This window comes from Borostomias antarcticus (genome assembly GCF_949987555.1).
Source record: "Borostomias antarcticus genome assembly, chromosome: 26".
In the NCBI taxonomy this organism is placed as follows: domain Eukaryota; kingdom Metazoa; phylum Chordata; class Actinopteri; order Stomiiformes; family Stomiidae; genus Borostomias; species Borostomias antarcticus.
In genome coordinates, this window is record NC_140259.1 from 1597728 (window position 1) to 1620459 (window position 22732).

Genomic DNA, 22732 nt, shown 5'->3' on the forward strand with positions numbered 1-22732 from the left:
GCAGAGACAGATGGAGAGAGATGCATACGCAACCAGAGATGAGCATAATGCTGAACAGCATGCCACTAGAGAGACAGAAACAGCAGGATCCAGACATGATAAGGGACTGTGTGATAGAAATAATAGAAGGAAGTTCATAGAGAAGCAACTCTCAATGAATCCAGAGGCCTATATACAATCAGATGCAAATAAAAAGGCTACGTGAAGGCTAGGCCTAGTGCTTTAAGCCACTATGGCGCTGCTGCTCCGGATTGATCTAATTGACACATTTTACGTTACCGTGTTTGTTGATAAAGTAGTCGGACAATAAACTGCTGTGCGAACACTTGGTCCATTTATTGTCCTTCCATAATCAATAATCCAATAATCCAGCAAACAACCCGGTACGCATGTTTGTGAGTGCGTGTGGTCAAAAACTGTTTGCCATCCGTGCAGTAACACCTAGCCAACAACAGGTGAGTTCCTACCTAAATATCATCAGTTCCTATTAACATGGGAGGAGCAACGCATTGACCTAATTAACCTGAATTTGGCTCTTACAGGCAATGTTAAAGGAAAGATTTCATGAACAATTAAACAGGACAAAATAGGCAGAATAGGACTTTTTAGAGATCAGGGATGGACCCATCTTTGCATGTGTAAACTGTAGAATAATTAGGGCATTACAATCAGGTGAAGAAATATGAACACATGTTCATTTCTCAGATTTCCAGAATCTATTCTGCTGCTCCCACTCAAAATAAACCACCTCTCCAGTCTTGAAAGTTTCCTTCCCTCCCTCCCTCCATACAGTCAGACCCTACATCTCACCCACTTGGTTTTCTCCCTCCCTCTCTTCCTTCATCCTTCCTTCCTTCCATCTCTCCCTCCCTCACCAGTTTGTTTTTAAGAAACCATCCCCCCTTTCTCCTAGGTATGTGAACTGTGCCTGTACTGAGGAAGAGCAGAACCTGGTAGCGTTTCAGTACCGTGGAGGGATCCTGTATCGCTGCTGTCGGGGAGGAGCTGCTGGTCTGGTACGGACAGGAGTACAGATACCAGAGCATCTCCTTCGACTACTTCTGGGACAAAAAGAGCACCACTAGAGGTAGCTGTCATCGACTCTCCTTCCCTCTGTCTTCTCCTCCTTCTCTCTCTCATCCACTTCTTTTCCTTAAAGCTGAAACAACCAGAGGTCTACTAGTCATAATAATAACCGCTGTCCAAGTAGCTCTCCTCTTCCGGCCTTCCCTCTCTCCTTTGTCTTTTTCCCATGGTGCCAGACAGCAGGCAAGACATGGGCATACAGCGTGAAATTCAGGACACTCATGGATGCAACGATACAGGGGACAGTATGTGATGCACTGCAATGGCGCCTGTGCAAATTGCTGTTGTGGGGCACGCAAATTGCCGATATTAGGCAGCCACGCTATCTATGAACAGAATGGAATGCTCTTAGTTGCCATGGAACATGGTAGCTTGACATAAGTTAAGGAGTGCTGGCTAGCTTATTCTAGCTATCTAAGTTAACACCGTGGGCTTCAACGTATTACATGTTTTCTCTCCTATTTGGATTTTGTCACTTCTTTTTCTCTCTCCTCTGTCGCTTTCCCTCCAAGCTCAGCTAGAGGAACCTGTTGCATATCTTTCTCTCTCCTGTCCACAATCTGAAGTCGTCATGTGGTTGTGTTCCCCCCACCTTCAATAGCTACATATAATCACCCTATACAGTATTTGAACTTGTGCTAAATGTGTGATAATCATTTTAATGTTTGTGTGTCTTTCTTTCACTCTCAATCGCAGAAGTGATGTCAGACTTGCCCCAGGTGTACTCCTGGTCCGAGTGCCTATTCTCCTAAAACTCCCAGATCTCCCTCCACAATGACATCAAGAGCAGCCATGACAACCTCTACATCTCTCTGCTAAGGAACGGAGAGATCTGACCAGAGACTCTCCCATCCTGCTCCTCTTAATCACTCCCTTTCACCACCTCCAACACCCCGCTCACTGCAGCTCCTGGCCAGAGGCAGAGAGACATTGACAAGCCAAGATCGTACCACTGTGACCAGTGTGGGAAGAACTTCAGTCTAAAGGCTAATCTCAGGACGCACCAGCGTGTTCATTAAGGAGAGAAGCCATACCAATGTGACCAGTGTGGGAAGAGCTTCACTAGATCAGGAGAGTTAAAGACACACCAGCGTGTTCATACAGGAGAGACGCCATACCACTGTGACCAGTGTGGGAAGAACTTCACTATGTCAGGACACTTAAAGACACACCAGCGTGTCCATACAGGAGAGAAGCCATACCACTGTGACCAGTGTGGAAAGAACTTCACTACGTCAGTAGAGTTAAAGACACACCAGCGTTTTCATACAGGAGAGAAGCCATACCACTGTGACCAGTGTGGGAAGAACTTCACTTTGTCAGGACACTTAAAGACACACCAGCGTGTTCATACAGGAGAGAAGCCATATCACTGTGACCAGTGTGGAAAGAACTTCACTATGTCAGGAGATTTAAAGACACACCAGCGTGTTCATACTGGAGAGAAGCCATACCACTGTGACCAGTGTGGGAAGAACTTCACTATGTCAGGACACTTAAAGACACACCAGCGTGTTCATACTGGAGAGAAGCCATATCACTGTGACCAGTGTGGAAAGAACTTCACTACGTCAACAGAGTTAAAGACACACCAGCGTGTTCATACAGGAGAGAAGCCATACCACTGTGACCAGTGTGGGAAGACCTTCACTCAGTCAGGACACTTAAAGACACACCAGCGTGTCCATACAGGAGAGAAGCCATACCACTGTGACCAGTGTGGAAAGAACTTCACTACGTCAGTAGAGTTAAAGACACACCAGCGTTTTCATACAGGAGAGAAGCCATACCACTGTGACCAGTGTGGGAAGAACTTCACTACGTCAGCAGAGTTAAAGACACACCAGCGTTTTCATACAGGAGAGAAGCCATATCACTGTGACCAGTGTGGAAAGAACTTCACTACGTCAGGACAGTTAAAGACACACCAGTGTGTTCATACAGGAGAGAAGCCATACCACTGTGACCAGTGTGGAAAGAACTTCACTGCTTTAGGACAATTAAAGAGACACCAGCGTGTTCATACAGTTCATCCAAGAGCTGTGAGTTCACTGAAGCCTGCCTCAAAAAGGACCCCATCTTTGTAAGCAATAGTGTGCATGTGTATGTGTGTGTGTGTGTTTGATATCAAATTGACTTTTATGATCTGAAAATCATTCTATATTATATATATTCTATATATCCCTGGAAGGCAACTAGACATACTGTACAAAGACACATACAGTACAAGAAGAGTTTCCACACAAACCCACCCCCCCCTCCCTACTTTCTCTCTCTTTCTCATTCCCCCTTTCTCTCTCCTCTCAGGTTCACCACCAGCTATTGAAGAAACGATGGATGAAGGAGAAGGGAGTTGGAGAAAGACCTGTCGTGGAATTTGGAATGGACCTGGTTTCTTAGGCCTTGATTACACTACTGCGCTTTCGCCTACATTTGTGCCTAGCAATGAGTACCGCATCCAAAATGAAGCTCAAACCCAGAGGCCTCAGGATACGGCTGGGGCTACGTTTCAGCACTCAAAATCTGGAGCTGTGTTCTAGTGTAATAGGCAGATCCAAAGGCTTTTGAAAAAACTAGGAAAAGGCCTACATTGTAATGCTGTGTTCACTTCACATTATAACAATCAGACAGGAGATTTACGAGTTTGAGCTATATAGCATCTTAGTGGATACGATAGTGAATCAGCCAAGCGGACTGATCTTTTTTGTTCCCGACCAAATAGTACCTTCCTCACACCAGTCTGAACTTTCAAGCAATCCTGCCCTTTTCTTTTTGAATAATATTCTCAATTCTAATCTGGCCCCCGGGTGATTACTGTTTTTTGCTTCCCTCTGGAATATGTAGAGAATGGGTCGTATGCCCACCTCCCTTGTTCTCTGTAAAGCGCATTTTGTTGCCTCTGGGTATGAAATGCGCTATACAAATAAAGCTTTGATTGATTGATTGAATTCTCCAATATATAGTCCTTACAATCAGTTTGTTTAAGTCCTTCATCCATTCCCTCACGATATAGCTCGCATATTACGACGAGACTTGAAATGTGCATCAGACATGGAACAAACACTGGGATGGGATGGAAATGTATTTGTTGGTGACTGTTGGTTGGATGTCTTGACAGCTGCATTTTAAACTTGATCATGATGTATATTTTTTCATAAACCTTTTTTAATAAACAAACCTGAGAGAAGTACTGTAGGGAGTTCATTTGTGTGTATGGGGGTTTGTGGCTGAATTTTGCTCATTTTCTCAAAACTCATATCTCAAAAACCCTGCTGATGAATCTTAGCATCTCCTTATAATCAGAAAGATCAGACACAAGAAGACAAAGAACCTTCAGCTAACAGAATCAGGTCAGAATTGGAAAGGTCTCATCAGTCTCAGGACCACTGTGTCATCTGTTCTCCCAAGGTGTGGAGGCACCATTCATCTCTCGTGAGCCCAGGGATCTACTGGAGTGTAGTATAAAGTTATACAATACCGTCTTCATCTTCCCAACCTTGTCTCCCGGTCTGTGAGAGCCTTTGCAGCCCAAACCCAGAATACCACTAAAACATGACTAGCCTCACATTATTGACCAGCCATGTGAAGTCATCTGCCATCCCCAGAGGCACTGCAGCTGAGCTTTAAAAGTTAAAGTACAATATTTGAGCAGATACGCCCCAGCCCAGAAAAACCTTTTTGAAAACCTTCACATTCCAAAATCTTGAACAGCTCGACTGCAACATTTTTGAAGAATCTCTGAAAGCCTGCGAGCTGTGTGAGGGCATTGCCAAAGACCTGGAGAAGAGATTTCACCCTGGGGCCAAGGTTCGCCCCTTCTCAAAAGTCTCTAAACAGGCTACTGGTGAGACCAGCATCCATCAGACTTCCTTGATAGTCCTTGATGGATAAACTTTGGGAATTTTGATTGACTTGGAAACTTGAAACATGACCATCCAAGTTCAGATAACGTAGTAATGCACACAAAAACATTTACATCCATATCATATTCATTCTTTATTCAAGGACTTTGTGATACAGTGCATTTTCTACCCTTCAAATAACACATGAAGATGTGATGGACTAGTGGGCCAGCCTGCATAATATCAAAGAGGCTGATAAAACGACAACTATCTACCAGCCTTACTGCTGCAATTAAATCACCACTGTTTCAATGGAAACATTCATAGGATATTGACTAGATGGGATGTGCTTTTATTCAGAAGACCTTCTGGTTACAATTGTTGTCCTGTCAAAATGTAAATTGTTGCTTGTTTACTTAGAAAACCCTTTGGACTATTAATACTAGGAGCTCATACAATACTACGCCAGCTACAGTTTATCCTGGAGGCAGTCTGTCAACATTGAAGCTTCAAAACTAGGGATGGATGAATATTGTGCTGTTTTAGTTCTTGTGCTGTTCTTGAGTAACCAGGCCAGGTCACGCCTGGCTTATGTGTGTTGGCTGGCTTGTTTCTGAGCGGGACTGGTAGGACGGTAATGTCTGATAAATAAAGATGGGTCTTGTCACCTGGACACATCAGTTCCAATGCTTCCAATGCTAATCCAGCACAATGAGAGTGGGATAGCCAGTAAGCTCATGGGCTCACAACAACTAGTAGCAGCTTCCATAACATTAATGGTAGCGGTCAGTGGCTAAAGCAGTTACACTGATGATTCCTGTAATGTTGGCTATTTTGCTGCAATGGGTTCAACTTTTGTTTCTGGATAACGTTCATGACTTGCTGTTTTGCACTTCCCTTTAGGTGGTAAATAAGTAGACCCAGGACACAGTGGGTTATTTGGACATGTAGGATCTTGATATTATATTGATATGAAGATATGAAAGTAAAGTATTTGCCTTTAGAAGTAAATTGTAATTAAAATGGTTCTTAGCTAAGTAACCTAAGTGTAGGCAGACTTGAAAGGTCAATTGTAATAATATCTTCAAATTCTTATTTGAATTGTTTTTGACCCAACACGTACAATTTGAGATTGTAGTGAGAAAAATAGCTGTATTTTCAGAGAAATGTATTGGTTTAACCTGATCCTGTTAGCTGTTTCTAATTATGATGATTGACCCCTGATTGAAACTGTGTCTCCCTTCCATAGACTTATGAGATAAGGGTGACATTCCTTGGTTGGTACATTCTGTGGACAACAGCAATTGTTGTGGTTAGAGATAGAGACCAGAGCCCTGTACTACGAAACAGGATTACAAGATTAGCGCGATAACTTCAGGTTCAAGATTGGTTTATCCGTACTACGAAGGTAGTTCATTTTTCACCGTGCTATATCGCCGTGGTAACTTATGCTGCCGAGCTAACCTGCTCCGGGGCAGGTTAAGTTCCAGATTATGGATCCAAACGTATGAAGCACTGACCGATCAATTCACTTGGAAAAAGGCATAATGAATGTTAAGATTCTATTATGGAACTTCAGTGTGCGAATTAAACAATAATCTGCTGTGCGAGAACAGCGAGAGGTTCTTCAGAAGACTTTTTACAAACCGCCAAAACCCTTTGGCTTTCCCCGATATCATATGAAAAATTGCAGAATGACAGCTGCTTGAGCCATATTTTGCCTTGTGCATTTAGTCATAGACTGTAAGCTATGCACTGGCTTGTGTTTTTTAGTCTACCTGCAGTTTCGTGTAGGCTGTGGGTGATGCGGAGAACCAAGTAAAAACTCATTTTTTATTCAATTGTCAAGTCTTCAATGTTGATTTATTAGACTAGCCTCCCGTTCCTAGGAACAAAGAGAAGTAGGCTACATTTTAATTAAATTGTGATAGCACCAATGCCTGACAATCAGCCTACTTCTCCACCCCGAGCTTCACTTTTTCCATTTTAATAGCCTGTTTTATCTCTAGTTCCTCTTGTATAGAGACTTCACATTGTCTACTCCAACCTAAAACTATTAAAAACTATAGCCTACATTTGCTTTATTTAAGCGTCCCCTGCCAGTCTAGGGGTTGCAGCTGAAATAATAATATATATTGATAAAGGCTACAATTGCTTTACATGCCATAAGAATAGGCATAGCCCAATGATCTAGCCTACTCGTGTTCATGTGGAGGATAATGCTAAAACGTAGGCAGTATTTTTCCAGCTTTCCTTCCTGCCTTTGGCAGTAGTGACTGTGTTGCGCCTATAGTTCATATTTCTATATTATTGCTCCTCTTGTGTGAAATGCGGTGGACGGAACTTGGTTATGCGTATTGTTTGCCTTGTCCATGGCCATGTCCAAATACCCATACTAAGGTATGCGATTGGTCATTTCCAGCAAATACCTCCCCTTTTACCGTGAACGCGCTCATAGCTAGATTGGACCAGCTGGGTAGACTTAAGAACTCTCCTGCGCTCTAACCCCCCCCCCCCCCCACCCACACACACACCACACACACACACACACACACCCACGCACACACACTCACACACACACACACACACACACACACACAGAGCAATGGCACGCACGGAGAGAAAGAGAGCAATAGGCCTACTGTCAGAGGCACATTGACAAAAACCTAAATTAAAATAAAATTAATCTGACACAACCAATGTCAGAGCAAATGACAGGGCAGTGGACACCACTAAAGGCCACATCGCGCTTGATTGCCGCTTGGCTACATTTTGGAGTAGGCTGCATAATACACTTAACACTGCAAACAGAAAACCAGCAAAAAAGGGCTTAATACTATTGACTGATTAATCACATGTGTTAATGAAAATGACCACAGCACAACATCCTATGCATAACAATAATGCATTTCATGTATATAGCGCTTTTCACAAACTCACTCAAAACAGTTGTGGGGTTGGTGTAGATAAAACTTGAGTGATCATTTGACAGAAATGATTTGCCTTTTCCAGAAATGGACAGAGCGTGATATTTAGTAAATAACTGGAATTAACTTTATTCACATACATGGAAATGAGTTGATGTTGCGTAGGCATAAAGATGAAATGATAAACTGTCATTCAGCAATTCCACTATAATTAGCCTACTGATGATACATCTCCGCACTGGCCTGTGAGCCCCCCGAGCTCGGCGGGTTAGCCGCGAACTTCATGCCGCAACGAGCGATCTCGTCTCTGGGTGGACAGCTGTTCAACTCGCCTGGGACCAGGTCCCCTGAAGCTATTTCGCCTGGCTGCCCATCGCGCTGTTGTGAACAGAATGAACACCACCTACTAGCAAACAAAACATGTTCAGTCACAATTATACTGTTAAAACTAAGATGGGGAGAGCCATGAACGCGCGTTCACATTTCACATCTGTTCATGGACTACAAGAACGCGTCATTGATACCTTTGACTGCGCATGTCAAAGGTACCAATGACGCGTTTTTCTCAAAGATGGCGCGGTCCTATAGGGCTTCACGTTAGATTTTGAATCCTGGGGGCCTGATCATAGCTCTCAGGGGCTGTGACAGGAAGTGATCTCTCTCAGACTGTGACAGGAAGTGATCTCTCTCAGAGACTGACAGAAAGGCCCAATCCCAAACCACCCCCTACCCACTCCCACTCCACCACCGAGTGTCCCTCCAAATGAAGTGTAACTCTCAGCATGTGCTTGTTGGTGAGGTCCACGCGAGGAAAACAATCATCTTCGGAAGGTATTTGTACTAGCCTACCTTTGTCTGATTGCTCCTACAGTTTAGGGTGCCATACCATTGTTCCGACAATCTATTAGTCCGACGTCTCACTAGTCCGAAACATCCCATTGTCGGTCGGACTCTTGAGCCGTCGGAACAATGGGATGTCTGACGATCGGTGAACAAGTTTCGGACTAGTGAGACGTCGGAACAATGGTATGTCGGAACAGTGGGCAGTCCCCCAGTTTAGGTAGCCTACTGTAGGCCTACGTTTCGTGCATCCTGTATTTGGCGTAGGCTAAACGGACATTCTGTATTATGTGGCTGTGAGGAAAGCAAACATTCCACACGTTCTGTGGTAGGCTATGATTGATTTAGGACCAAAAACAGGGAACGATAACACAGATGATCACTTCATAATGTTGGACCAGATTAAACATTTTCCCCTCTGGGAAATTAAGACTCTCATCTAAATCACCCAGTTAATCACACTTAAGCATTTATTTGGCTGCCAACAGAAACACATATCAAATGAATATGGCTACACAATGAAATGTTTAATGGAAAATAAAGTTTACAGACAAACTCAAAGAAAATGACTGAAATTGTTTCCCCAGACTCTGACGTGGGGTGGGACTCAGAGGAGGGGGAGTCTGCAGTGATCCTTGACCTGACGGTCATGCCCCCGCCGGTTGTAGCCTCCACCTCTAGCGCCACAACCTCCAGTGCCTCCACCTCCAGCGCGCCGGCCTCCACCTCCAGTGCCATCTCTCTCAGACGCTGTGCTGGAGGCCCAGACGGGGACCCTAGAGGCCCAGAGGGACATGGCAGAAGGGATTGGGGCAGTTGTGCAGCAGTTGGTGGAGGTCACCACACTACACCACCAGAGCCAACAGGACATCTTCACTGCACTTCATTCCCACACATGCTGTCACGGACCTCACACAGTCACTCACTACCACACTCACGGACCTCACACATTCACTCACAAACGCACTCACACACCTCACACAGTCACCCACCAACAGACAATAAAATGGTAACAATGTGAACCTTACTTGTTTGTTTCTTCATAGCTGGCGCATGACCTCAGCGCGGGCCCTTTGGCCCCGCTGTTAACCCTCGTGACGGGGAGGGGGCTGAGGACTTGAGTCCTCATTTTGTGGTGGGGTCTTGACTGGTTCTCATTCTTATCAGCTTTGAATATGTATCTTGGCAAACATAACACAGGATGATGTACAAGGAGGGGACAGATACACAGCAAAACTGCCGGTGTTAATTGTCCAGTGTTAGTGTAAATTAACAGAGGTCAGTGTTATTTTAACAATGAAATTATCTAAACTAACACTTCAAGAGTCAGTTCCTGAAAGTGTAGGCGTGGATTTTGGACGTTTCGAGAATGCCCACACTCTGAGTGTTAAATTGACCACACCCTTAACCACACCTTCAATTCCGGTGAAGAAGCGCCCTCGACAGTCAATCTGCGTTCGCCCTTCGCCATTTTTCCTCCTGCTGCGGTAAGTTTTTGTCGATAAAATTTAGTTTTAGGGTGATATTAGCATAAGTATTACCATCAAGTCTGAACAGAATTGCATTTGTATGAAAATATTTGATCTTTAAATCCCACATCCCATTTTAAAACGTGTTTTTGTGGAACTGGCCGATTGCTAGCGTGAACTCAGTAACGTTAGTAGTCTACTAGCGTTAGCTAGCTAATACTAACTTGAATTTAGCATACTGTCGGGAGAATATAATGAACTTTGCTATCTATGTGCCACCGTTTTTGATTATAGTTTTTGTCTTAGTTTTCACTTGCAACTGCCGAAGCGTATACGGACTGGAGTGAGATCAGAGAGCACATTGGAGCCGAACAGGATCACTAGCAACTACAGATAGAGGAGAGAAAGGTGCGTCATTTTTTAACAGTTTTCTGAGTCAGGTTAAAAAATACATAACTCCTGGCAACTTGTCCAGGTTTTAGGCAGTGGTGTGTAGTAGCAGGTTTATTAATAGTGTAGCGAACCTGGTTCCCTAGTGAGCCAGGACAATGGCAGGCTGTGCCGTAACTAATCTGCATCTTTCCCTGCATGTCCCAGTTCGGCCGGTGTTCGGGCTAATAATCGTTCAAAAACACCGTTAAGGTCATAATGTCCGTAAAAAAAAATTCTGTTGTGTTAGTTAAGGGTTACGTGTTTGTGTTTGAGCTAGAACGGCTAGCTAAGTATGCCACACCATTTGATGGGGTCCCCGTCAGTGAGAGCAGGGTGGGGAAGCTAGCTAACAAGCGGGAACAGATAACGTGCAACCCCATTTGTCTAAGGAGTCCGTGACTGGTCCACGTCACAATAACTGAGCCCCCCAGGACTAGCTAGCGTAGCCCCCCATTATCTAGCATTAGCTACCATGAGGTCGAAAAAGCTATCTATCTAGTTGACACCATCTGACACAATCCAAGGTTAATCAGTAAAATTCTTGAATATTTTTTGCAACGATGTTTTCAATTAATTAAGGATGGCTGTCGGAACTGTCAGTCACATCACGTGTCATGTAGCTGCGATGCAGCGGTAGCATCTAGTGGGAGATTAGTAGGCTGCTGTATTTGTGTGTTAATATCAATCTGGTTTTTAATTATCATTGAATTTCCACAAAAATAACCAGTGATGGAGGTTTAGATGTGTTCATTTATACTCAAGTAATTAAGGCCTATGTTATTGTTGAGAGAAAGAGAGCTGTATGCTATTACAGTATAGTAGACAAGTGTGTAAGACGTTTTGTAAGTAGATTGTGTATGTGTTCTGCCATTCTTCCCTTTGAAGTGATATGCTGGTTCCTGTAGAGTATAAGGGAGTGAGCAAATGGGTCAGGGTACCACAGACAGAGGATGACTACAATTACTCCCAGTTTTTACAAGGAGGTAATTTGAGTGTCATGTTTATTTATGCCTTCAGGTTTTTCACTGTTTGCGTATGTTTAACTTAAAATCATGTTATGTATGACCCTTAGTGGAGTTCTTTTATTTTTATCTTAGTGCTGGCAAAATTCAATTTGCCAGGTTGTACTTCCTTGATCCTGAAGGATTCTTCAGGAGTGGAAGTGGATTCAGACATATTTGACGAACTTTTGAAGTCATCTGGGGTGTCTTTCAAGGCAGAAGAGTGTAATGGTAAGACATTGCAGGCTCAAACTTGTTTAATGTAATAATTTAGAGAATGTGGCTCTGTTATTAATCTTGTAAAATGAATTTTACAATACAAGGCTGTGTTTGTGTTCTTAGGCAACAGTGTTGAGGAAGAGTCTTCAGAGGGCTCATCTTTATCAGAGCGGTCACTATCACATGCATCCCAAGGGTCATCATCAGGTTCAGACTCAACAGTAATACTGGAATCTACCAAAGCGCGTAAAAGAAAGCTGGTTGAAGGACCCCTTGATAGCAACGTTGCAAGAGATGTAAGTTATCTTTAAACTAGGGTCTGATTTTTTCTGATGTTTTCTGAAGCTGTCAGTAGCTGATATTTTATACCAATATTAACTATTATACATATTATAATATCTTTTAAATAAAAATAAAAAAAAGAATACATCTCATGATGCAACCAGCCAGTGAGGAAAGACATGGACACACCAATATCTGATATTCCTAAAAGGACCCTGATATATTGGTCTAACCCTACGGGAAAATATTATTTTGACACAATAGTTACTTCAGTACTGCAGGTACAGTAGGTATGTCAGCCTGAATGTTTGTCTTCCCTGAAGGTGCACTGCATGAATGTCATGTAATTGTTGTTTCAGACCATCAAAGCAGCCCTTTATTCAAAGCCCGGGGGTGACCAAATATTCAAAGAATACGAGAAAACAAACAGCATTTGTGATGTTACAAGAAGAAATATGGTGAACATACTTGTGGCAGATATGGTAGACAGTCATGGGTAAGTGAATATGCCCTTAAAATAACAGTTTTTACTCATGTTTTTTTCCTCCGGATGCCAGAAGGCCGCAAGGGCGAAAGGTTATGTTTTCACCCGTGTGTGTCTTGTTAGCAGGATTACGGATTACGCAAAAACAATCAGCCTGATTTGCACAAAAATTGGTGAAGGAGTGTAGCATGGGGCACGGACAAATCGGATACATTTTGGAGCGGATCCGAATCACGGGTCGGAGCCGCGAATTAAAACAGAATCCCATTCATTGTATATGGGGGGAATTGAAAGTTATGAAAGTTGTTGTTTTGGGGTGAATGATACATGTGTCTCTTTTCAGGAGAAGCCCTCCAGTGAATGTCCGCATTCTCTACGCACTTGGCATTACAAGCCTGTTCCCAAACTTGAAGGACCCGGATTCAAAGAATGGCTATGTGAGTATTGACATCCTCTACAACCCAGGTTCTAGATGGTTCCCCCCGGCGTGCACTGGAGTATAGAACAAACAAGCCTACATCAAAATGGACGCGAATGGACACGAATCGCACGAGAAAAAGCTCAGCTAAAACGCCCCCAAAAAAACGTTTTTATCTCCGGTAAACACAGCTTACATGGCAAGCACTTTTATAAACGCGCCACAAACCCCAAAGACTTAGAATAGCTCCGTTAGCTCCATTAATCTTTGATTGGACTGAATGGTAGATTTGGTGTCTGCCATATGACTGGTAAAGATTTATGACTGGTATAGATTTTGTGACTGTTACTATCTCACTGGAATACAGCCACTGAGTGGTATATTCCACTCACTGTTATATACTGAGTTGTCCACAGGGTGGAGCTTTTTGACCTGTAGGGCAACGAACTGTGAATTCCCAGTATAATGGTAAATGGACTGCACTTATATAGCGCTTTTATCCAAAGCGCTTTACAATGGCCTCTCATTCACCCATTCACACACGCATTCACACACCAATGGCGGCAGCTGCCATGCAAGTTGCTAGCCTGCTCATTGGGAGCAATTTGGGGTTCAGTGTCTTGCCCAAGGACACTTCGAAATGTGGACAGGAGGAGCCGGGATTCGAACCGCCGACCCTGCGGTCATTGGACGACCCGCTCTACCTCCTGAGCCACAGCCGCCACAGTATGGCATGAATATGGGCCAGGGAATTTATATATTGCTCTATTTCACAATTTGGATGGAATCTATACCTATAGTGATATGTCAGTGAAATATAATTAGTTTTATAGTGTTGTACATGAGGTCAAATAGCACTCATCTTGATCCCAGAGGGTCTCCAGATGGCACAATTTGGAGTTCCGCATAGACATAGCTACAATAAAAGGTCTCTAGAATGGCACTGGCACCCATTACAATCATCTTACTTTGCATAAGTACTGATCATACATTGGGATAATGATTCAAAGTTGTTTTGGCCTACTATCTCATATTTCCAAGCTGATATTCACTCTAAAAGCTGTTTTTTTTAGGCGAGGATGAATTTTTGATTTTTTACAATGTCCTAGCTCTATTTGTTCAGACACAGTAACATATAATGGCCTTTGTGGTTGTGGAGATATTCTATTCATTGTAGGCATATCATTTTGAGCAGGAAAAAAAAACAGGCTTGTGTTTTACCTTTTTTTTCTTTTAATCAACAGGAACATTTATATGATCACCAGAGTGGTTCCGGTTACCTGGCATGGAGGTTGAAAACTGTTCAGCGCAACTCTGCTCAAGAAATCAAGAAATCCAAGTCCAGTTTTCAAGATGGCCCCAAGACTCCTCGCAACATGCGTTCAATTGTGAGGCAGTTGGCAGGTGATGAATGCAAGGAAGCTATGTCGGTGATGAGGCACTCAAGTGACATGGCCCTTGTCAAAGACAAAATGAAGGCAACATTTCAGCACAGACAACAGGTGGTTCAAGACCCAGCCACAGCCTCCACTGTCCTAGACCTTTTTCCAAGATTCCTGGATACATCTGGCTTGGTAAGACATAAAATTAATTGTTGACAGCTTGGTTGCTTTATTTGTTTGCTCTCTAATGTGTCTGTTATGTTTTGTGTTTAAGATTGACCAAGACTTCACAATGCTTTTTGGTGAGGAAGTGTCTGATAAATTCCTTGCAAAATGGCCAACATACTTCAAACCGAGGGTCATTGCGGATTGCAAAAATCTACCTCAAAGTGCACGTGTGGATGAGCTACTTTTGTCTGCACAACAGGAGTCTGATGATGGTGGTAAGTGTAAATTGGACAGTAGATTTCACATGCCTTTAGAGTGTTCACTGTATTCTCTGTGAAGTCAACACAACACATCATTGGACCAGTTGTTCTTTCATGTTTTGGTCCCTTTACTACAAATCACATATGCTGTACATTACTGCTGACCATTTTTATCTAAAAACCCATAGTGTGATTTGGAAAATACATGAAAAAAAACTTCCGTTAAGTGAAAGTAATTGCTATGGTGTTAATTCTCATTCTGTAGCGTGGGACTGTGAGGTGGCTGCCATCCTTCTGCTTCTTCACCTCTTACCTCCAACATGCAAGGGCAAGAAGACTGGAAAGATGAGCGCATTGGATGCTGCTGGCCACCTGATTAAGTTCATGAAAGTATGTTCTCAGAACTGTTCATTGCACTTAAGATGTCAACTGATGTGAGGTTTTCAAGGGCCAAGATGGCAAGGGGGTGATGCAGATTTTCTTTTTTCTTCTTTCCCCTCCAGACAGGCATGGTGTTTCAACACAGGAGCAGCTTTGTGTTCATAAAATTGTGCTTGGGAGTCAAACATTTTCTTTTAATTCTAGACAGCAGTGCTGTTACTCAACACCAAATTCCAATTCCATTTTATTTAATGTGATTAATACTCTCTCTCTTTCTCTCTCTCAGGTGGGGAGAAGCATGGAGACCTTCCTCAAGGAAACCGGCCCCGCTCAGCCCTTTCTCCTGTGTGTCGGAGAAAGAACCAACAGCATCCAGGATTTCTACATCGTCCTGGACCAGAAGGTCATTCCCTGCATGACGCAGACCGGAGTTGCTGCCTTTGACGAGCTCTTCAAGGCACATTTTGCTTTTGCCGTGTCCTATGATGAGGCGCTGTCCAGCTTCTACACATTCATGCAGACCACCGTGTATGGCATCGATGTTGGCAATGTGAAGGAGAGTCCTCGGGTCAAGGAAATCAGAGCAAGATTTCTTCACAGTGCAATTTGAAGAGATAGACGTCGTTGACCGGAAGTATATTCACATGTTACTTTTGCAAGGTACACCACACAAGTTGTTCAGTGTTATTTAGACATTTGAAGTTTCAGCATGGTTTGTACCCCGGAAGGTCTTTGCGTTTGAACTGTGGAGAGCCTGGATGTTCATTTGTTTTTTGCACATACTCTGGTTACAAGAGGCACTTATCCCGAGCACATGGAGACTGTGTTGATTCAGATCCCGTCAGCAATGTAGAGTTTGAGCCTGTAGCTGGAACTTCGGCAGAGCCAGTAAATGTGGATCCTCCCGTGACTGTCACTACACACGTTCCAATTGAAAAAAGAAACATATTGGACATGTGCAGCTCTGTTATTGCTCAAGTTCAAGCCTCAGGTGTTCCTGAAAGTACTGTGCAGTGTCTAGTTGGCTCAATGGAGGAACTGGTTAATGACATCCATGCTCATGCAAAAGAAGCTGTTGTTAATTGTTTGTCTTCTGATGCATCTAGAGAAACCTTAGAGAAAGTTGAGGATTGTTTTGATCAACTTGAAAATCCATTTTCATGTCTTAACACAGAATCTAAAAGGATGAGGCATTTTGAGGAAAAATGGAAAATAGTACAACCTGTAGAGCATGTCCTTGGCGTACGTTTTGATATGCGCAGAGATAGAACAACAGGCACATACAGGCAAGTACCGGTCAATGATAAGTTTATGTATGTACCCATCATGGGGTCTCTTTCATCTATGTTTAGGAACAGTGAACTCTGTAACAGTTTCCAAAAAGCAAAACCACACCAGGAGGGTTTTTACAGAGATATAAGTGATGGCCTCTACTTTAGGAATCATAGTTTATTTTCCCAACAAGAACATGCTCTTCAGATCCAGCTCTACTATGATGATTTTGAAACTGCTAATCCATTAGGCTCAAAAAAGGGAGTGCACAAACTGGGATGTATTTATTTTATTCTGAGAAATTTGCCACCAAAGCTCAATTCTGTGTTAATGAACATTCATCTTGTAGCGCTCTTTCACTCAGTGGACTTGAAGAAATATGGGTTTGAGCCCATTCTAAAGCCACTTATTGATGATCTCAAGATTTTAGAGACTGAAGGAATGCAGGTGCCCTTTTCAGCCACGCCTGTGAAGGGTTCAGTTTTTCAGGTTACTGGAGACAATTTAGCTTTGCATGGTCTTCTTGGTTTCGTTGAATCATTTAGTGCAAATTATTGCTGTAGATTTTGTTTAACTGATAAGAGAGAGTTGCAGTCAGTTTATAGTGAAGATCATCCAGGTTTAACTCTACGTTCAAAAGACCTTCATGCAGAACACCTCCTTGCCATTCAACTAAATCCTGCTTTGACCTCAACATTTGGTGTCAAACGAGCCTGTTCGCTCAATTCCCTTCAGTTGTTCCATACTTCAGACAACTACGCTGTAGATATAATGCACGATCTGCTAGAAGGAGTGGTGCAGTATGAGCTAAAGCTTCTGTTTCAGTATTTGATGAAGAATTCCATATCCTTGAGTGCATTGTCTGAGAGAATTATGAGCTTCAATTATGGATATACACAGAGAAAAAACAGGCCAAGTGGGCTTAAACTGGATGACAATAGCAAAGATCTTGGCCTTAATGCTGTCCAGTCATGGTGCCTCTTACGGAATACCCCATTGATATTTGGAGATTTGGTTGATAGGAATGATAGCTGTTGGAACTTGTTACTCCTCTTAATTCAAATTGTCAACATTGTGTTTTCACCTACTGTAACCCATGGTATGACTTGCTATTTGAAACATCTAATTTTTGATCATCACAAGCTTTTTAAATCTCTCTTTCCAGAGCGCAATTTGATTCCAAAACATCACCTAATGATCCATTACCCAAGCTGTATTAGAAAAATTGGGCCACTCATACACATGTGGTGCATGAGATTTGAAGGAAAGCACCACTTCTTCAAAAAGTCTGTAAAAAACTTTAAAAACATTGCAAAAACACTGGTTAAGAAACACCAGAGTCAGTTAGCTTTTCATTTTGAGAACTTTTATTTTAAAAGATTACAGTTTGGTCCCATTACTGAAGTCTTGGTCAGCAGTTTAGAGGGCAGTGAGGCGCTGAATGAAACTTTTGATGTGTCGTCTGTTTCCACCACTTCCTGGGTCAAAAGCTATGGCACGGAGTATCAGGTTGGGATGTTTGTATGTTCTGCAGTTGAAAATGAGATGCCTTTGTTCAACAGGATTGACAGTATAATAGTTAGAGATGACAATGCCTATCTTTTAATTTGTGAAGTCTCAACCATTTTTTTTGATGATCACTTAAATGCATTTGGTATTGAGGAGAAAACTGATGTTTTCACAGTGATCTGTGTAGATGACCTGGCGTACTACAGACCTTGTGATAGGCAATTTTCATACGACACTGATGACCACGTGTACATTGTCCCATACTGTAACTATGTATGAATCCATGCAGTTCATTGTTGTGAAATGTGGTGTAGCCTGTGAATAAGAGATTATTTTGGAGCAAGTTGTTGTCTTGTATTTTTTTTAAATTAATAATAGGTATGTGGGGTGGTTGTGGTGGGTACAGTTGCTAGATTGGGCATTGGTTGTCCATAATATTCTACACCCTCGAGTAAATTATATTCTACACCATCAGTCAATTGTTACACCCATTAGTGTTAATATATTGGAGTCAAGTGTAGTCTGGTAGTGTTGATTTTCTAACACTGACACTAGTGTAGAGTACTATTGACACTACTCAAGTGTTAGCCAGTGTTAATTTTCAACTCCTTACCGTGTTGAAATAACTCTTGATGAGTGTAAAAACATTAACACTTTCAAAAGTGTTAATTCAACACTAAAAAGAGTGGACGCATATAAACACTTTTCTAGTGTTAAATTTAACACTCTCAGAGTTAATTTAACACTGGTGATTTTGCTGTGTACCTAGTGAAAGTACTATTGGTTGCTAGTAAAAAGACAATAACGAGGGCTTGGCATAAGGTGGAACGCCCAACCAAGGAGCAGTGGCTGGGTGTTGTGGAGCAGATTTATGTTATGGAGAAGTTCACGCATGCATTGATGCAGGAAGGAAAGTTTGAAGGGAGATGGGAAAAATGGATGGATTATAGAAGGAAGTGTGATGATACCACTAATATTGAAATTGTAATATTTGAGTAAGAGAAAATAGCTGCATTGTGACTTGATGGAAGTACCCATAAGCTGTTATATTATTGTGTTTTTTGTTTTATTGTATTGTCGTTGTATGGATGGAAAATGCTAATAAAGATGAAAGTTTAGGAAAAAAAGAATATGTATCTTGGCATATGCACTCACCAACAAGCAAGCCGTCACGCGCAGCGCCTGCCTCCAGTCTAGCCCCTACCCTGCTGTGCGCCAGGATGAATGAGTCGTGTGTGGAGCCAGGCCACCGTGCCACTACACTTGTGATGAGCATGTCGGTGTCATGATTTGGGTATTTATAATGTGCACATTTTTGCGATTCACATAGACGTATTCATTCACTGATGGTGCCTTTATGAATATGTGGGTGCAGTCGCCATCGCCGCCACCTCTTTGGAGTTCTATCTCGGCCAGTAGGCCGAGTAGCGCCGGATTAATTTGGCCTCGCATTACGCACAGGAGGACTGTCATTTATATGCTTACCAAACAGCAAACGGGTCCACATGATCACATATTAATGACAATCTAATTGGTCAACTATTGCCGTTTGATGGAGTGCCTGCATTAGGTGTGTGAGGACATATTGCGCAGAAAGGTTTGGGACAGCGCATAGGTTAAGTTTGGGGAACAAATCCATATCGGACCATTAATGAGCCGGTTAGAGGACACGATCTTGCATTGCGATATATGTTTGTGCTGAATTGGGCTATTAGCCTACATGATTGTGCGTTTATAAACTCTCGCTCTTCCTCTCTCCATCAAACATTGTAATTCACCGACGCACCACCGGCGTCGCCAGTTCCCCCTGTGTTCAAAAAGGGTGTAAAACCCCGTCTAAATCGGTACGCCGAGTCGAAAGGTGTCGTAGAAAAGCGTGTAAAAGGGCGACTAAATATACGCCCTTTTTGGTTGATAGATCGCGTTGTTGGGGCGGAAGAGTGCGTACGCCAGAAATCTCGGAAAAGACCGTGTAAAAAAAAGGCGTACCTCAATGATAAATGAGGCCCCAGATTGGTCAAGTCACGCCTCAGGAGACACGTCACAGTGGAAACCAATGCAGCTGCTTAAGCTGTGCTTCATAGCCATGGATGTATTAATAGAACACACGGGCCGTGTCCGAATTGCATACTACCTGCTACATGCTATATAGTAGGCACTATATAGTATGCATACTGCATACTATATAGTACCTACTGTTCCACAAAACGCGTGTAGTATGCGAGAAAATACAGCATGCTACTCGAGTCATCCAGCGGAAGTGACGGGATACGATACTGTTTACTCCCGCGAAGCTGTGGTACAATTATCCGGTGTTTTCTGTGATCATTTTGTGTATTATCCACCAAAATGTAGCCTGGCATGGGATGTGCGGCTGCTGCTGCCGCCAGGAGAAGTCGTGTTAACGCTGCAAGGAGAAGAGCCGTCATGAGATCTTCTCGACATGCTTGTAGTTGAGGTAAATATTGAACGTTAGCTTGCTAGCTACGCTATTTAGCTAGGTTAGTTGATAGCCCCGCATGTGCTGGCTTGGGGCTAGCTATACTGTTACATTTGTACCAGGGATGTTATATTAAATAGATTCTGAGAGGCAGGTAAGCAAAACAATAAAACTCAACTCATTTTAAAGAGGTGGGTAAACTGAGTTTACCTGGGTTTACTCATCACTACACGCCTGCTTTGTAATGTTACATTTTAGCTCTACAGATAATGACATCTATCTATTATCATATTGTAAAGACAAGTATATGCCATACGCACAAATGAGTTAAAGTTTGCCCTAATAATATTCCCCCTGTAGGCTCACATGGAAGACAGAGGTCCTCACCAAGTCAACCTCCACGTCCCTGCTGAGGACCTATTTTGACGGCTGGACACAAGGAGGGACTTCAGATTGTCAAAATCGACACAGAGGAACCTTGGTGATGGTCAGGAGGATGGGGCAAGACCATGGAGGTGCTAATAATAGCAATAACAATAATAATTAATTGCATTTAGAGCTTTTCTCAGTACTCACCCTTTACAATGGTCTTGTCATTCACAGACAGGTGCTAGTCTTTGGAGGTAACATTACATCAGTCATTTAGCAGACACTTTTGTCCAGCATTACCTTAGTCATTTATTTAGCAGACACTTTTGTGTGTCTGCTAAGCGACTTACAGTAGGCCTAATTGCATTTAACCATTTAAAGGTTGAAGACCTTGATGGTGGCCATGGTCCTGCTGCTGCAGATCATCCCAACCCTGGAGATGGCCTCAGAAAGTGTCTCGCAGCGGCAGCATCAGCACCAGCACAAGCTGCCTGGATCGCAGCTCTTGGTGAGCACGACTACCCCCATCCTGCCATAAGTAGTCAGTCTATCAGTTCATGAGTGTGCTTTGCCTTGTTCCTTATAGACAGCCTTGAGGCTTTAAACACCGATCAGTTGGTTATAGGCAGCCTTGAGGCATTTGTTTAAATGTATTTGTATTTAAATTTATGTGTAACACTGTACATAGTAATCAGTTTAAGTATTTTAGGGGGAGACAACAGATCAGCGTTCTTCTGTCAGTACCTTTTGCAAGGAAAGCTAATGATCTGACCAAATATAAACAAGTCAAAAGTATATTTGAAGACCATTGTGTAATAAAAATATCCAAGAAATGTTTATGGTTGTGTTTCTTCCATTATACATGTAAAGGTTACTTCTTGATGTATTAACATTTCAACAAAGTGTAATATCTACACATCAGACACATTGTCTTGATATGTGTACAGGTCATGTACAGTAACTTGGAAGGTCTTAACACAACACGCAGAGCGCTTTGGACATGTAACTCCCTTATCAAGTAGTCGTTAGTCAGACACATTAAACAGTGATGCTTTCATAACCGTCTCTGAATAATTCCAATGAAGCATTGTGAACCAACATGTGTGTTCCGTCTTTTATGCCTAATTGCAAACTACAATGTCCATAAGGAATGTTCTTTTACTCTAATGACTGGTTTTAGGTATAGTGACATTTGTTCTTTGACTGGGAATACATTACAAGGAATGACACACAAACACCAATTTAATTCAAGAAAATACATTTAATAAAAAATAACAAAAACAATAATGGAACAAGATAAAACAGTTTTTTTTGACTGAGGCTTCTAGAAGCAACATCAGCCGGTCCTCCCTCTCCTTAAACAACCCCCTTTCCTCCCTCCACTCAGCCTTCATCTCTGCCTTCTCTCTCCCCCATTCAACATCAGCCGGTCCTCCCTCTGGAGGACGGCCAACAGGGAAGAGAAACACCACGCTGAAAGGCTTGGAGTAAGTTAACTAACGTATGCATTGTTGTTCAGAAGCAATCCAGCGGTCTGTTTACTTTGAATATTGATTTATGTAGGACCTACATCTTAGAAGCTGGGCTGCAGGGGACGACGGAGACAGCCTAGATAAAGCACACAGAGAACCTTGTAGTCATGTACAAGGTGATTTTGATCTACAGGCTACATGATAGCAAAGATATTGATAGGGACTCACAGTTTGTATGACACTAGAAAACTGTTATCTAACCTCATAGGACCTAAAGAGCCCCAGAACTGGGGTCAGCACAGAGGGAGGGGAGGCCACAGCCGCTTCGTGGAAGTGGTACGGGGTCTTGGGAGAGGCGATGGGGGCCATCCATGCAGCCGTCCTCCAGAGGATCATCGTCCCTGGTGTGGTCGTTGGTCCCTGTAATACATCCAGAAGTATTATGGGACAATGAATACTAATATATGATATATGAACAG

General features: G+C 42.7%; 1 long non-coding RNA gene across 1 annotated transcript; it reads left to right on the forward strand.

Moving 5' to 3' along the window:
* Positions 1–20341: 20341 nt before the first annotated feature.
* LOC311326131 lies at positions 20342–21522 on the forward strand. The gene is made up of 3 exons (XR_014631041.1): positions 20342–20430; positions 20773–20927; positions 21163–21522. It is a non-coding gene; the product is annotated as an uncharacterized lncRNA (long non-coding RNA).
* The last annotated feature ends 1210 nt before the right edge of the window (positions 21523–22732 follow it).